The sequence below is a fragment of the Rhinichthys klamathensis genome, unplaced genomic scaffold (genome assembly GCF_029890125.1).
Source record: "Rhinichthys klamathensis goyatoka isolate OS25496 unplaced genomic scaffold, OSU_Roscu_1.1 h1tg000105l_1, whole genome shotgun sequence".
Classification (NCBI taxonomy): domain Eukaryota; kingdom Metazoa; phylum Chordata; class Actinopteri; order Cypriniformes; family Leuciscidae; genus Rhinichthys; species Rhinichthys klamathensis.
The window spans coordinates 478,770-490,522 of record NW_026606644.1 but is presented as its reverse complement, the minus strand read 5'-3'; positions in this window follow the sequence as shown (position 1 = coordinate 490,522).

Sequence of the window (11,753 nt, the reverse complement as noted above, 5' to 3'; positions counted from 1 at the left end):
TTACCATCTCCTGGTTCTTTTGATTATTTGCCTGCTCTTTTCTATATAGGTTATTTTGGATTTCTCTGTTTCCCTCAGCCCTGAACTTTGATCAGTTATTGATTGGACTGTTTGTTAGTGCATAGATATGTATAGGTCAAGGGGGTAATCCATCAGCCGGAAACTGAAGCCTCGCGGGGGCCGTCATTGTAGCAGACCATCACCTGCTGTTAGCATTCCATTGACTCCCATTCATTTTGGCGTCACTTTGACAGCGAATAACTTTACATCTGAGGCGTCCAAAGACTTCATTTGTCCATTATTTATTTCCAAAGAAACACGACAATTTTATAAAAGGCTCCATTACTTTGTATCTTACGTTATGGCCCCGTAGAAGCCGTTTTTGTAAAAAATAGGCTAACGATTGCGTCATAACCACGCGACTTTCTGTCGCACAATAGAGAAATTACCATATAGACAGGAGGAGAAGCTCACAGGCAATCTTTTACTGTCTATGAGGCAATAGACTAGTTAAAGGTGCTCTAAGCGATGTCACGCGTTTTTTTGGCCAAAACTTTTTTTGTCACATACAGCAAACATCTCCTCACTATCCGCTGGCTGCCTGTCCCCTGAACACACTGTAAAAAAAACGCGGTCTCTGCAGACAGCCCAGGCTACACAAACAGCAACAAAAACAAACTGGGCTAACCCGCACCACGAAACATAACAAACTGTTCCAGCCAATGACCGACAAGAAGGGTTTGGGGGTGTGGTTTGGGGGGTTAGTGAGCGGATGAGGAGGAGGGAGGGTCTAGCTAGCCTCCGTTTTGTTTGACAAGAGTTCGACCATCAACAAGAAGTGAAATCACAGGATCGCTTAGAGAACCTTTAAAAATAACTATTTTGTTGTTTCTTTCCTTTTTCTTTCCGTAAGGTAAGGGTAGAATATTTCAGTAGTCACACTGGTAACTTCTATAACACAGTAGAATCTCCAAAGTCATTCCACTCATTTGATTTGATTTAGAAGGAAAAATATTGATTAATACCTTGATTATAATAACTACAAATAATTATAATAATTACAAATACATTGAAGCTGCAGTGGATCCCAATCCACCCCCTTCAGTCCCCCGTTTTAGACCAATGTGGGGTCCAATACCACCACATCTGGTCTTCCCATAAAGGCTGCTTCAAAATTTTAGGTTTCTGACCGATGCTCCTCTATGAGGTTAACATTTTTATAAAACAGACCATATCTTTTTTCTTCAATGACTTAATATTAACAAAATATCCTACATAGCACATCATTGATCTCCAGAACCTTTTGACATAACTGTCTTTACATGTCTTACACAGCTGTTATTCATCTTGGCAAATTTGGTCCCTGTCAATCAAACGCTGATTCGGCGGACCATGTATGAAGGTACAATGATGACATAAAGAATCGCATGCGCCGGGTGTTACGGTGTTATTCATTTTGTCATGTTTCTGGTTTGTGGTTTCTCTGTCTTTGGTCTTTTATTCAGTTTTTGCCTTGTTAATTGTAGTCTGTAATCATAGTCATGTCATTATTAGGTCCCTTGTTTCAGGTGTGTTGTCTTGTTAGGTTGTATGGTCCTGCTCGTTGTTCTGATTTGCCCCAGCTGTGTCTTGTTCCCTGATCCCCTCTGTGTATTTAAATCCTGTCTGCTCTTGTTCATGGTCAGTTATTGAATGTATGTTTGAATGTGCGTACCACGAGTGTCTGTTCTGAATCTGTATTAAAGTCTACTGCTGCGTTTAGATCCGACTTCAAATGAACACCCACGGCCTGAAGATCTTCTTCCGCGGAGGATTATCGGAACCACTCCGGTCTCTGATGCCCGAACCTGGTCCTCACGGATCTTTAGAATGGTACGTTGACCTGGCCCTGTTGTGGAGCGGTTCCCCGTTTACTGTGGGCGTGGAGGAGAAGCTGCGAGAGCCTGCGCTTAACGTCAGCCCGGTCGCGCCCGCGCTTCACTTCAGCTGCTCAGCCGAGACCACGCTCCACAAGCCTGCGCTTCACGTGAACCGTGTCGAGCCCGCTTTCCACGACATGCCTGAGCTTCTTCCTGCCGAGATCGACATGCCTGAGGCTGAGCTTCTGTCTTCCGAACCCGCACGTCGCTTCAGCCTCGACGAACCCGAGTCAAGTGAGTCAAGTGCCGCCGAGTCAAGTGAGACCGCGCTTCCCGAGTCAAGCGAGTCAATTGCCGCCGAGTCAAGCGAGTCAAGTGCCGCCGAGTCAAGTGAATCAAGTTCCGAGTCAAGTCAATCAAGTTCCGAGTCAAGTGAATCAAGTTCCGAGTCAAGTGAATCAAGTTCCGAGTCAAGTGAGTTTACCGAGTCTACCGAGTCAAGTGAGTCTACTGAGTCTACTGAGTCTACTGAGTCTACTGAGTCAAGTGAGTCTACCGAGTCTACTGAGTCAAGTGAGTCTACCGAGTCTACTGAGTCAAGTGAGTCTACTGAGTCTACTGAGTCTACTGAGTCAAGTGAGTCTACCGAGTCTACCGAGTCTACCGAGTCTACTGAGTCAAGTGAGTCTACTGAGTCTACCGAGTCTACTGAGTCAAGTGAGTCTACCGAGTCTACCGAGTCAAGTGAGTCTACCGAGTCTACCGAGTCTACCGAGTCTACCGAGTCAAGTGAGTCTACCGAGTCAAGTGAGTCTACCGAGTCAAGTGAGTCTACCGAGTCAAGTGAGTCTACCGAGTCAAGTGAGTCTACCGAGTCAAGTGAGTCTACCGAGTCTACCGAGTCAAGTGAGTCAAGCCCAGTGACGCGTCGTCGCAGGAGGAGAAGGAGGTCTCGTTTGCCTCGCCAGGCTCCGAAGGGCGTTCCCAGACTCCTCGCCCTGCCGGCCCCGCCTCTGCGCCTCGCCCTGCCGGCCCCGCCTCGGCGCCTCGCCCTGCCGGTCCCGCCTCTGCGCCTCGCCCTGCCGGCCCCGCCTCTGCGCCTCGTCCTGCCTGCGCCCTTCAAGCTCCGGGAGGCCTGCCCGGAACCCATTTACCACCTGGAGGTTCCCCAAGTATTTTTGGGGGGGGGGCAGAAGGTACTCTGTGAGGGCCATGGAGACGACACCGACATGGTCCTCACCCTCGTCTGAGTCTGCTCCGACCTGGCCACCATCTCATCGTGCTCCGCCCTGGCCTTTGCCACGCCATGCTCCACCCTGGCCTTTGCCACGCCATGCTCCACCCTGGTCTTCGCCACGCCATGCTCCACCCTGGCCTTCACCACGCCATGCTCCACCCTGGCCTTCGCCTCGTCCTGCTCCGCCCCGGCCTTGCGCCCACCCTCCCGCCCCTATTTGATGTTTATTCGGCGCGGGGACACGCCTTATGGAAGGGGGGGATAATGTTACGGTGTTATTCATTTTGTCATGTTTCTGGTTTGTGGTTTCTCTGTCTTTGGTCTTTTATTCAGTTTTTGCCTTGTTAATTGTAGTCTGTTATCATAGTCATGTCATTATTAGGTCCCTTGTTTCAGGTGTGTTGTCTTGTTAGGTTGTATGGTCCCGCTCGTTGTTCTGATTTGCCCCAGCTGTGTCTTGTTCCCTGATCCCCTCTGTGTATTTAAATCCTGTCTGCTCTTGTTCATGGTCAGTTATTGAATGTATGTTTGAATGTGCGTACCACAAGTGTCTGTTCTGAATCTGTATTAAAGTCTACTGCTGCGTTTAGATCCGACTTCAGCCTTTGCTTCCACGCAAATCGTAACACCGGGTAAGATTTGTGAAAGTGTACATAAGATTGCAAGCGTAAATTAAATTTGCATGTGCAAGAGAAGATTTGTAAATGTGTAAATCGCCCTTCAAGTGTAAGAAAAAAATATTTGCAGCATTTACCGGTAACTGTTATTCGTAAGTGTAATTCATGTATTTTGAAGCTGCAGCTTCATGCTAACGCAAAATAAATAGGATCTGTATTCTTCAGACTTTCATTTTTCCACGCTTAGGGACTGTTCGGTATTTATGGAAAGGGCCACCGGAGGAAAATAGGGGAGGGTCATGTCTTTTTATTCTTTGTTGAGGGGAGGGTCATCCAACTTTTTTTAGTCTATAGGGGAGGGTCACCCAACTTTTGTATTCATCAAAACAGCAAAATTTCAAAGTGGCTTGTTTGGTGCATATTTTTTTCCATGTAGCTACAGCTCTCTCTGTCTCGGCCCCCCATCGCTATCAGATGGGTCTGACCCAACAAAAATCCAGTTTGGCGCTGTCTGACAGTGAGCGCGCGCTTCAGTAGGCTACGCGCTCAGAAAAAGTGCATTAGAACAGAACGCTAATGAAATGTTTACCCGGCAAAGCTTTAAAGCACGAGCAAATAATGAACTTTTGGGATTGCGAATAAGTGCAGTGTCCTGTGAGTGCTACTCTACCGCTGCATTAACATGTGATGTGAATGTACGTCGAGTTTTACAGTAATGGGACTGAGGCGCCACAACTGCAGCTGATGTGCGCTGTAGCACGATACTATTTTAGTTTCCATTCTTATTGTGTTTCCACAACAATGTTAGTGAGCAAATCTACTGAAATTGCCACCATAACAGTGGAGTGTGATGTGTTGGACATGTAAGACTGGAAAACTGGAAACTGGGTGAAGAGATAGACCACTGGTCTATGAGACAAAGGACCTTGGCAAATTAACATTTGAACTCTCACACACACACACACACACACACACACACACACACACACACTTCTTCCCCGCATCCCCCACTCTCGCAGTGACACATAAAAACTCACATAAGAATATCTATGGTTTGATGTGAATGATTATCATTGAGTATTATGTTTGGTATCATTTTAAAGGTCTCAGGGTGGCTGGTTCAGATGTCTCATTCCAAATAAGTAAAACAAAAGGAAATAAGGGTTTAGGAATAACTGGCACACAAAGGAATGTGGTCTCTAGGCACTCCCAAAGGTGTAAATTCATGAATGCTAACTTCCTACCCCCAGTAGTGGTGGGGGAATACAGTAAATTTCCATTAAACTCTAGTTTTACATATGAAATGAGGTCTGGCTATTTAATGGAAGGCAGCAAGGGATCGTGGCTTTTTCTGTATTTCAGATAGCCCGTGAGGTTTAGCTCATGTAGTTCTTAAATGTTGGGTTTGCATCTATTTCTCTTATCCTAGAGCATTTGATGTTTTGTATTGATGATATTTGAACTGATTATGAAATTGGCATAATACTTTTACCTGACATAATAAATTGTTATATTTGATTATTCTAACAGACTTTGATATTATTTTCATTGGAGTTAAAAGAAACAGTCAAACATTAACGTATACTTAATGATGCACAGATATCATTGAAAAACACTTTCATTTTATGGAGTCAGATGAAACGAGTTAATACATAAGATAAAAAGTATTACATTTAATTAAAAATCCCTTTGCCATTGGAAGAGACGGAACGCGCATGTGACCTTCACCGCTAATTTGAATGCCGCCCTTGGATCGAATTAGTCGGACTTACAGACATAGGGCTACCACATTTTTAAATTACTATTCGTATTATTTGAAGTTAACATAATAAAATACGTAGACCTACACCAAAAAAACTAGTCGAGGATAAATTCTTTCAAATTGGGCAATTCCAGCGTTATGGACGTGACATTTGCAGTCAAAACTTGAAATATAAATTCTCAGAAAATGCATTTAATACTGAAACGTCTGTTTATATATTCATACTTCCTTAAGGCGGGCTTACACGGTGCAATTTTTTGCTGTTTTACGAGCTCGCAGATGATTTTTTTAACTCGGGAGAAATCGCGTGGAAATCGGTTGTGCTCGCATGTTGCGGCTCGTGTCGTGTGCTAGGACGTTACGAGCCGAGCCGAACCTCTCGACCTCACGATAATTTTTAAACATGTCTAAAAATTTTGGGAGCTGTAGGCTTGAATTCGTGAGGTGTGTGCGCTGTGCAGTTGAATGAGCCGATTTGTCGATCTATCTGAATTTGACCAATCAGGAGCTGAAGAAATCCACAGAAGAAAGACGAAAATGGCAGCGCGCGAATTTGGACTATTGAAAGGGAAGCCTACTACTTTATTATGATTTTAGTATCATATTGATTAATAAATGCATGCACAATTATCAGTGAACTTGATAAATGTTGCAGATATGTTTTACTATGCACAAACAAATGCCTTTCAACTTGTGTGCAAAATTCTGAATTAAATGAATGTGCAGCAATTTGTACAAATAGAGTCTGTAGCCTATATGTGTTGTAGCCATAATAAGCGCATTTAGTTTCATATTTATTATAATGTTTTTTTTTCATCTATGTTGATTATGAAAAGTATAGCCTACGCAATATATCGGGACCACTTCATTAAGTGTTGTTTTGTAGAAAGCCTTTCTTTAAAGTGAATTTCGTTTTGTATAAATTGTATCTTAATTTTAATCCATTTTTCATCAACCAATTGCCTGGATTTAATTAATAAGAATAAAAATATAGCTGGATTTACAAATGCACATCTTGATTGTTGCATGCAGCACACATATGTCGAAATAATGGCATAACCACAACAATCATCGAATTGTCCTGGTTTGAGACTGTTAATGCACATAACACAAAATATTCTTTTTATTTTTTTCGTGTTCGCATTTATGAGGGAAACATTTTTTTTTCTGACGTCACAGTTCTCCGTTACGGATATGACCGCTCTGAAAGTGACTTTAAAACTTTTACAGAGACCTCAAACAGAAAGCACAAAGCCTTTCTTTAAAGTGAATTTCGTTTTTTATTAATTGTATCTTAATTTTAATCAATGTTTCATCAAACAATTGCCTGGATTTAATAAATAAGAAGTAAATATAGTAGAACTTGTCTACTTTTTAACAGAATAATTCAAAACAAAAGAAAACAGACTACAGACTCTGTGTTGCGAATCACCAGTCTCAGAATGATCCATTTGCAGCGTAAGTTTATTGATTGATTGATTGATTGATTGATTAATGTTTATTTCGAGCAAAATAAAATAAAATAATATATACATATACATATATATTAACACACATACACACAAATAAAAATAACATAGCACAGCTTATCTCCCATATACATAGATATAAATAATAATAGTTGCTCGAAAGGGAGTGGAAAGAAGTGTATAACTTATTTGCTCCCACCCCCAATTCCTTCCCATATATTACCCCATACATCCGCTGCCATTAACAGTCACATAAATAATAATTAATTTGTTTTAATAATATTTATTTGGTATTTATAGTTTCTTACAATTACATTATGCTGTCTCAATAATAACTAACGCTATATGATAATCCTCATTATCGTAAACATTCAAATATGTCCCGATATCTATAATAATCACATCAAATATAAAGTATAACCATATCCTAGCATATTGTTTAAACATTGTTTTACAATAACAGTAATATCAATAATAATTAATAATAATCATTATCATTATTTACTCAGCTGTACATATCCCACTCTATTGTAATTGTGTTACCATTTACAATCTCAAGATAAATAAATAGGAACCGTTTATAATCCTAAATACTTCCGTTTTATTTTACAATTACCAATCACAAACACAAGAGCACCCAGATCCCTCACTCAGCCTCATATTTTGTCAACACCATTTCTTTAAATTTTAATTTGAATTGGTGAATATTTGGGCATTGCTTGAACTGTATTCCCAACCCATTCCAAAGTCTGACACCACACACAGACACACACAAGCTTTTCCTGGTGGTTCTCACCGCCTGGACTTTAAAGTTTTCACATCCCCTCAGGTTATAGCCCCCTTCTCTTCCTAAAAAGAACTTTTGAATATTACCCGGCAGATCATTTTTGTTGGCTTTATACAAGAATTGAGCAGTATAAAAATCAACTAAATCAAAAAGTTTTAAAATTTTAGATTGCAAAAATAATATGTTTGTATGATCAAAATATCCCACCTTGTGTATGATTCTAACTGCTCGTTTTTGGAGTAAGAAGAGGGTATGTAGTGAACTTTTATAATTATTGCCCCAAATTTCTATACAATAAGTTAAATAGGGCAGAACCAATGAACAATACAATATATATAGTGCATTATATTCCAAGACATATTTAACTTTGTTAATTATAGAAATACTTTTAGATACTTTGCCTTGTATGCATCTGATGTGTGGTTTCCAGCTTAATTTACTATCAATAGTTATTCCCAAGAATTTAATTTCTGACACTATTTCTAATGCAACACCATCAATACTTAATAATATTTCTGCGTTTTCTTTATAATTACCAAACATCATTACCTTCGTTTTATTTAAATTCAAAGATAATTTATTAATATCCATCCAAGTTTTTAGTTTTACTAATTCTTCATTTACAATTTTTATAAGTGTATTATAATTATCACAAGAAAAAAATATATTGGTATCATCAGCAAATAATATAAATTTCAGTAATTTAGATACACAAAATATGTCATTTATATATAAATTAAATAATTTAGGACCCAATACTGATCCTTGAGGGACCCCACAAGCAATGCCCAGAGAGAGAATAGTCAAACAGGCAGAGGTCAAAGACAGCAAACTCAGCATCAGAGGCAAGGCTTAATCGGGGTCTAATTCCAGGCAGAAGATCAGAACAGGCAGCAAACAGGCAAGGACCATGAACCAGGCAGAGGTAGCGTAGAAAGGCAGCAGGCTAGGAGAAATCAGACAGAAGGGGTCGAGAAACAGTCAGACAATCACTGGATAAAACACTCAGTAGTGTTCACAAAGGTATAATCGTAACGTTACGCCGTCATGCCTGAGTGTTTTGTAGCCTACCAGACTGCACACACACGAGCAGCGGATCTCGCTCGTTGTTTCGCTTCCCGGGAGATGTAGTTCATTGAGCGATTTTCACATAAAACTAAATGTCACTCTTCTGTTTTATGACAAACTGCGACTTTCTTGACTTTCATAATTATCTTTTAAATTGACAAACATCATATGTGTAATTGAGGGTACAGTTCAGACGGAATAAAAAGATAAGTTGTCTCTCGCCATTGACTACCATACATATTTTTTTTCCGAAATAAGGTCCCATGAGCCGGAAGCGGAGGGGCGCGACTTAGGCTCTCAATTGCTTTAATGCTTTGTAATGTAGGCTAAAAATAAAATAAAAGGGAGGAGTTTTGTAACATGGTGCATTTCTCAGAAATCACGTGATTTATTATAACAAGAAACACGTTACCTCTGTAGCCCACACTTTCACTTTCAGTTATTCTGGACCGTTATGTTCTAAGATTTAGATTCAAGCTGAATGACCCTCTCTTCATAGGCAGTGTGTATTTTTTTATTTGTTTCAGGGTTTTTTTTTTATCCTTGACTTTCAAGTTTGGATGGATTCCAGTCGCTGCCAACAGGTAATTTTTATTTATTGTTATTAATATCATTATTCATTTTTTAAATTAAATTCCCTCTGAAGTGTCTTTTCTGTTGCAAGGTTCATTTTCATGGCCACGTAGGCTACTTACTCTTTGAACCTAACTGGCACAATGATCGGAAATGTATGTTTTTCTGAAGAGCAACAAAAAAATAATTATAAAATCAGAGCTCTCTTCCAGAAAGAGATAATAACAATTCCTTATGTAATACCATACTGGAATAATATTGTAGAGAATTTACTGTGGGAAAAAGTAAGGTCTTTGTCTCATAATCTGCTTACCAATAAAGAAAAGTAAATAACATTTAAATTAATTCACAAATGTTTGACTACTCAAAAGAGAAAACAGTATAAAACAGACAATATCACATAATTAATTTGTGTTTCTTCTAGCTTTCTTCTAGCTAAATTTCACATAGCCTACATATATAAGCAAAAATTGACTGGCTCTAAACCTCTCTTTTCTCTATTCAAAGATGAGACAATTACATGGAAACTATCCAAAGCTCTGTTAATCCTAAAGCATTGAAAACTGTATCTTTATATTCATCCTTTTTGCCCTCTTAAGGTAAATGCATTGCATTCTTGTCCCCCCCCCCCCCCCCCCCCCCATTCTTGTTCCATTCTTGTTTATCTGTATTGCTTTAATGCTTTAATGTAAAAAAAAAAAAGGCAGTTTTGAAAAATGATATGTTTCTCAGAAATCACATGATTTATTTGAACAAGATACATGTTACCTCTGTAACTCGCACTTTCTTTTTTAGTTATTCTGGACCATTATGTTCTAAGATTTAGTGAGATTAAGATAATCTTTGTAGTTGAGAGGTTGGAGCTTTATGATTATATGAGACGGTCTGAGATTCTCTTAGTAAGGATTTGATCACCCTCTCTTCAGTGTGTAGCTAATTTTTGAATTGTTTCTGTTTTTTTTATCCTTGACTTTCAAGTTTGGATGGATTCCAGTCGCTAATCAACAGGTGATTTTTATTTATTGTTATTAATATTATCATTATTCATTTTTTAAATTAATAGTTGCATTTTTAAGAATAATTACATTTAAAATATATTTTTTAAATCAACTACAATAATTGATTATTCTTATTTGCTCCTTTCAACTACTGTATATTTATTCTTATTATTGTTATTTTCTTCGTGCTGTTTGTTGAAAGCCCACAACATGATTTTGTGTGCCTACAGCCTATATTTGATTTTTTTTTCTGTTAGACCTTTATTTCATTTAATGATAAGATGTACAGATTGTTCATAATGTCCTTTTTTTATTAGAAGATTTAGATCATGTTATCCATGATATAACCTTTTTTGTTCTTTGCTAAAGACACATTCATAGTTTTCGTCTTTGTAACGTTATATATTTCACCAAATAACTAACAAACTAAATCTATTATGCAAAGTTGGTCTTTAATGATCTATTCCCTGGGGGACAGAGGTGTATATTGAGGCAGTCAGGCAGTGGAGGAGGAGCCATTCTGTTTCACCATAGTGTCACCCATGACACTGAATGAAGTATCACTGTGTATAGATAATAATTTTAGCTTCTTACTTGTATTACAGATACATGAAAAATGTCTGTGAAAAAAAAACACTGACAAATATACATTAAACTTAATTAATATTATATATTTATAATGCTTTGTTGTATATTTTTATCTTAACAAGGAAATGAGAAAAGTATTAAGGATTGCAATTGTCAGAATAAAAGCTTGCCACAATTTCTGAACAGAGTCCCCCTCATCATGTCGCAAGGTCAAGAGAGGCAATTGAGGAGACTCTCCACCCAAAATACTCATCCTGATAGTGTCATTTATATTGGCAAACACACTATTCATAAAGTAATTTGTAATTGTAAGCAGTACTTTTTTGTGGCCGAGCAAGTCGGAAACAAAGTGACAAGCTATGCAAGCATGGCAGAGATGCATTAGAACAGAAGAATAAAATACTTATTATATTTGAACATCTGCTTCTGTCATATATTCAGGAATATTATTAAAACTAATTTAATGATACTAAAAACATTGCAATAATTTTGAACATTCTCTCCCTTTTTCGCAAAACGTCATTCAGAGTAACAAACTATTCAGCAAGAACAGATATATTTATGTAAAAATGAAAAAATATTCCTATTCTGACCTGTACTTATTAAAATATATAAAACAATATGTGATCATACTAAATTTTATTATAATTTAAATGATTTTCACTTCCTTACAAAATATTCTTGCTGACAAATGGGTAAAACCTATTGGTGTGAAGGATAGTGGCAAAGTATACAGATTTTAAAATACAATTAATTAGTATTTGGGGGCTGCACTGTGATCCATCCTTAAAATGA